Source organism: Montipora capricornis, chromosome 4, assembly GCF_036669925.1.
Source record: "Montipora capricornis isolate CH-2021 chromosome 4, ASM3666992v2, whole genome shotgun sequence".
Classification (NCBI taxonomy): domain Eukaryota; kingdom Metazoa; phylum Cnidaria; class Anthozoa; order Scleractinia; family Acroporidae; genus Montipora; species Montipora capricornis.
This window is the reverse complement of record NC_090886.1, coordinates 34,709,636-34,715,667: the sequence shown is the minus strand read 5'-3', so window position 1 is coordinate 34,715,667 and position 6,032 is coordinate 34,709,636.

Sequence of the window (6,032 nt, the reverse complement as noted above, 5' to 3'; positions counted from 1 at the left end):
TCTGCATGAAACAATCTCTTGCCTCTGTCGGAGACAAGACCAGATTGCTGGTACAAAAAACAAAAACAAAAAAAAACCAGCATGTTAATTTTTTTGGTAGGCTAGGTATCGAAGAGCCAGAACATTTGCGCATGCGCTGACGGAATGTTTGAACAAGAGAGAAAAACGCAGTACCTCCAGACACCGGCGCTGGAGCGTCGTACCAAACGAGTCATCCCGGGATTTCGGCCCGTGCGATCGCTTTTGGACGCAGTTGGCCCTTCGCTGCTTTCTGCTACCGACCTTGCGTCCCGGTACGGCATTGAGGGAGAGATATGTCGGCCCCTAAACCATATGTGACAAATCCCACGCCAACTCACAGCTCCAGACCGCCCTTGTCAATTTAGCCTAAGAATTAGATGGCTTATATATTCAAGAGAAAAGTCATTTATCTGACATATGGTAAGCACTGGAGTCGCTGATTACAAAGTGTGCGCATGCGCCCTCCTAAAGGTAACATACATACTGTCATAAGCTTTTTCCGAATAACTACAGGAGCTAATATCTTCGAGACATTACATTTACAGCTAAAATACATAGCATCTACAGATACCTACTAAATACATAATATTTAAAGATATATCCATTAAAAAGAAAAGCCGCTGTACCAGTACGGATAAAATCAGGTAGCGCATTCCGCAACTTAGCTGATATGTAAGAAAAAAGAGAACTAAGAACATGACTGGTTGTTCCAGGTTTATTGAGGAACAGAATGTAATTTCCGCGAAGATCATGCACAGGAAGGGGACGGGAGAGAAAACGTATTTTTCATATAAGCAGAAAAACCCTTTTTTCAAACAGGAAAAAAAACAAAGCACATACTTTTATCAAGTAATACGAGGAAATTTTGAATGCGCTTATTGCATAGAGATGTCGAGCCTGACTTTCGTAGTAAGAGGACAGGTAATCTGCAAATATAAATATCGTTATTCTCTTATTTACATTATTCTTTGACACCAGAATTACAGCGAAATGAAAGCACAACTTTGTCGCGAATTTTCTATGATAAGAACTTGTTCAGAAAACCAAAATCTACGTTAACAGCACACACCAGGCCTACTCCTGAGTAACTGGCTAGAAATCATTTCCTCTGGCCGCGCTTCAGCCATTCGATGAGGGCCAGTCTCGTGCTTCTTTAAGTTGCCTCGCTCATGCCCAAAAAGAATTCTGGGTAATTCTGCCATTGCATGACAAGGGAAGACTCCCGATTCTCATTTCATAGTTTTTTTCATAAGTGTCGGGCCACCCAGTCCTACCAGCAAAATAACGCATCGATTGAAGATTTTAGCTTCCGAAACTTGCCCAGATTGTGTCAGTAGGTCCTGGAATTCGTCCACAGAAAGGCCAGAGAGACAACTTCACTCGTGAACCGCCATGTTTACAACAGAGCATTTTAGGCGTCCCAGTCTGCATGAAACAATCTCTCGCCTCTGTCGGAGACAAGACCAGATTGCTGGTACAAAAAACAAAAACAAAAAAAAACCAGCATGTTAATTTTTTTGGTAGGCTAGGTATCGAAGAGCCAGAACATTTGCGCATGCGCTGACGGAATGTTTGAACAAGAGAGAAAAACGCAGTACCTCCAGACACCGGCGCTGGAGCGTCGTACCAAACGAGTCATCCCGGGATTTCGGCCCGTGCGATCGCTTTTGGACGCAGTTGGCCCTTCGCTGCTTTCTGCTACCGACCTTGCGTCCCGGTACGGCATTGAGGGAGAGATATGTCGGCCCCTAAACCATATGTGACAAATCCCACGCCTACTCACAGCTCCAAACCGCCCTTGTCAATAGAGCCTAAGAATTAGATGGCTTATATATTCAAGAGAAAAGTCATTTATCTGACATATGGTAAGCACTGGAGTCGCTGATTACAAAGTGTGCGCATGCGCCCTCCTAAAGGTAACATACATACTGTCATAAGCTTTTTCCGAATAACTACAGGAGCTAATATCTTCGAGACATTACATTTACAGCTAAAATACATAGCATCTACAGATACCTACTAAATACATAATATTTAAAGATATATCCATTAAAAAGAAAAGCCGCTGTACCAGTACGGATAAAATCAGGTAGCTCATTACGCAATTTAGCTGATATGTAAGAAAAAATATATCTAAGACCATATCTTGTTCTTCCTGGTTTATTGAGGAACAGATTGTAATTTCGGCGATGATCATGCACAAGAAGGGGACGGGAGAGAAAACGTATTTTTCATATAAGCAGAAAAACCCTTTTTTCAAAAAAGAAAAAACACAAACCACATACTTTTATCAAGTAGTACGAGGTAATTTTGAATAGGCTTATTGCATAGAGAGGTCTAGTCGGACTTTCTTAGTAAGAGTACAGTTAATCTGCAAAGAGAAATATCGTAATTCTCTTATTTACATTATTCTTTGACACCAGAATTACAGCGAAATGAAAGCACAACTTTGTCGCGAATTTTCTATGATAAGAACTTGTTCAGAAAACCAAAATCTACGTTAACAGCACACACCAGGCCTACTCCTGAGTAACTGGCTAGAAATCATTTCCTCTGGCCGCGCTTCAGCCATTCGATGAGGGCCAGTCTCGTGCTTCTTTAAGTTGCCTCGCTCATGCCCAAAAAGAATTCTGGGTAATTCTGCCATTGCATGACAAGGGAAGAATCCCCATTCTCATTTAATAATTTTTTTCATAAGTGTTGGGCCACCCAGTCCTACCAGCAAAATAACGCATCGATTGAAGATTTTAGCTTCCGAAACTTGCCCAGTTTGTGTAAGTAGGTCCTGGAATTGGTCCACAGATAGGCCAGAGATAAAACTTCTCTAGTGAACCGCCATGGTACTACAGAGAATTTTAGGCGTCCCAGTATGCATGAAACAATCTCTCGGCTCTGTCGGAGACAAGACCAGATTGCTGGTACAAAAAACAACCACAAAAAAAAACCAGCATGTTAATTTTTTTTGGTAGGCTAGGTATCGAAGAGCCAGAACATTTGCGCATGCGCTGACGGAATGTTTGAACAAGAGAGAAAAACGCAGTACCTCCAGACACCGGCGCTGGAGCGTCGTACCAAACGAGTCATCCCGGGATTTCGGCCCGTGCGATCGCTTTTGGACGCAGTTGGCCCTTCGCTGCTTTCTGCTACCGACCTTGCGTCCCGGTACGGCATTGAGGGAGAGACATGTCGGCCCCTAAACCTTTTGTGACAAATCCCTCGCCTACTGACAGCTCCAAACCGCCCTTGTCAATAGAGCCTAAGAATTAGATGGCTTATATATTCAAGAGAAAAGTCATTTATCTGACATATGGTAAGCACTGGAGTCGCTGATTACAAAGTGTGCGCATGCGCCCTCCTAAAGGTAACATACATACTGTCATAAGCTTTTTCCGAATAACTACAGGAGCTAATATCTTCGAGACATTACATTTACAGCTAAAATACATAGCATCTACAGATACCTACTAAATACATAATATTTAAAGATATATCCATTAAAAAGAAAAGCCGCTGTACCAGTACGGATAAAATCAGGTAGCGCATTCCGCAACTTAGCTTATACGTAAGAAAAAAGAGAACGAAGACCATAACTGGTTGTTCCAGGTTTATTGAGGAACAGAATGTTGTTTCCGCGTAGATCATGCATAAGAAGGGGACGGGAGAGAAAACGTATTTTTCATATAAGCAGAAAAACCCTTTTTTCAAAAAAAAAAAACAAAAACCACATACTTTTATCAAGTAATACGAGGAAATTTTGAATGCGCTTATTGCATAGAGATGTCGAGCCTGACTTTCGTAGTAAGAGGACAGGTAATCTGCAAATATAAATATCGTTATTCTCTTATTTACATTATTCTTTGACACCAGAATTACAGCGAAATGAAAGCACAACTTTGTCGCGAATTTTCTATGATAAGAACTTGTTCAGAAAACCAAAATCTACGTTAACAGCACACACCAGGCCTACTCCTGAGTAACTGGCTAGAAATCATTTCCTCTGGCCGCGCTTCAGCCATTCGATGAGGGCCAGTCTCGTGCTTCTTTAAGTTGCCTCGCTCATGCCCAAAAAGAATTCTGGGTAATTCTGCCATTGCATGACAAGGGAAGACTCCCGATTCTCATTTCATAGTTTTTTTCATAAGTGTTGGGCCACCCAGTCCTACCAGCAAAATAACGCATCGATTGAAGATTTTAGCTTCCGAAACTTGCCCAGATTGTGTCAGTAGGTCCTGGAATTCGTCCACAGAAAGGACAGAGAGACAACTTCACTCGTGAACCGCCATGTTTACAACAGAGCATTTTAGGCGTCCCAGTCTGCATGAAACAATCTCTTGCCTCTGTTTTCCTTCAAAGGCTTGCCTTTACCCACATTCTAGCTTAATGATGCCAGCCTGGTGGCTTCTGTAGACGAAAATGGCCGGAAAAAGCAGTTATAAAATGATTACCTACCAGATATCAGCCAAGTCGCTCGCTTCCTGTGGGAACACAAACGGTTGACATTTCTTACGTGATGCTCTTTTATGAGCCCACATATACTGAATACAGCATATGTTTAAAATGACGTAAGTACTTCATATATCCCTTACTATTATGTATTTAAATATTTAACAATTATTTGCCGAAGGCGAAGTGATTATCGGTGAATATTCACCGAGACGAAGTCGAGAGAGAAAAAAAACATTTCAACTCGAAATCATCTTCACTTACAGTGGCAAAACGACCACTGGCAGCCGTTTTGTCCGTCGAGGTGATTATCGGCTGATAATCCGAGATAGCGAGCCAATGAGAGCGCGCGATTTTGTATAATCACCTGTGTATTTATACTAAAAGGAATTTATGGTGTATTTGATAATTGGCCCTTTATACCCACGTATACCCTTAAAGGGGTATTAAGGGTATACATGGGTATATAGTTGTATATAAGGGTGTACATGGGTATATTGGGGTATATAAGGGTATACTTAACAATTTTTCCATGCGCGCGCGTTGGATATGAGATGGTAAATAGCCAACGAGGCGCGTAGCGCCGAGTTGGCTATAACCACTCTCATATCCAACAAGCGCGAATGGAATAATTGTTTTATTAAATTCCTTAAACTCCAAAAGTTTAGAAGTACGAAATACGAACGAAAAAAGCGAGAAAATCCTAGCGAAAAAAGTTGATGAAGATGCGATGTTGTGTAATACCTTGTGGTCAGACAGACGCAGGCTCATCACAAAAACATTTCTTACCTTTTCGCGTATCTCTAAGCTTCGAAAGTGATCCAAACTTTCCACAAAAACGTTTTTCTTTTGCTCTATACCGAAAGAAATTTCGCTTTCTGGCGTAAACGTTTTTAGTTTAGCAACGCTAAGCGCAATCATTTACCATTTAAGGTCAAACTAAAGTGCATGGTCTGATAACCGAGATTGAGTGAACTAATCAGAGCACGAGATTTGCATTATCCGAGGTTGAGAATTTAATAAATGGGTATATAGGGGTATATAAGGGTATACATGGGTATATAGGGGTATAAAAGGGTATACATGAGTATACAGGGGTATATAAGGGTATGAATGGGTATATAGGGGTATATAGGGGTATACATGGGTATATAGGGGTATATAAGGGTATACAAGTGTATAGGTGGGTACACAAGGGTATACAAGGGTATAGGGGTATATAAGGGTATACATGGATGTAAATGGGTATATAGTGGTACATAAGGGTATACATGAGTGTAAATGGGTATATAGGGGTATAGAAGGGTATACATGGGTATAAATGGGTGTATAGGGGTATATAAGGGTATACATGGATGTAAATGGGTATATAGTGGTACATAAGGGTATACATGGGTGTAAATGGGTATATAGGGGTATAGAAGGGTATACATGGGTATAAATGGGTGTATAGGGGTATATAAGGGTATACATCTTATATATGGGTATATAAGGGTATACAAGGCTATATATGGGGTATATAATACAAGGGTATACGTGGGTATATAAGGAGGGTATACAAGGGTATA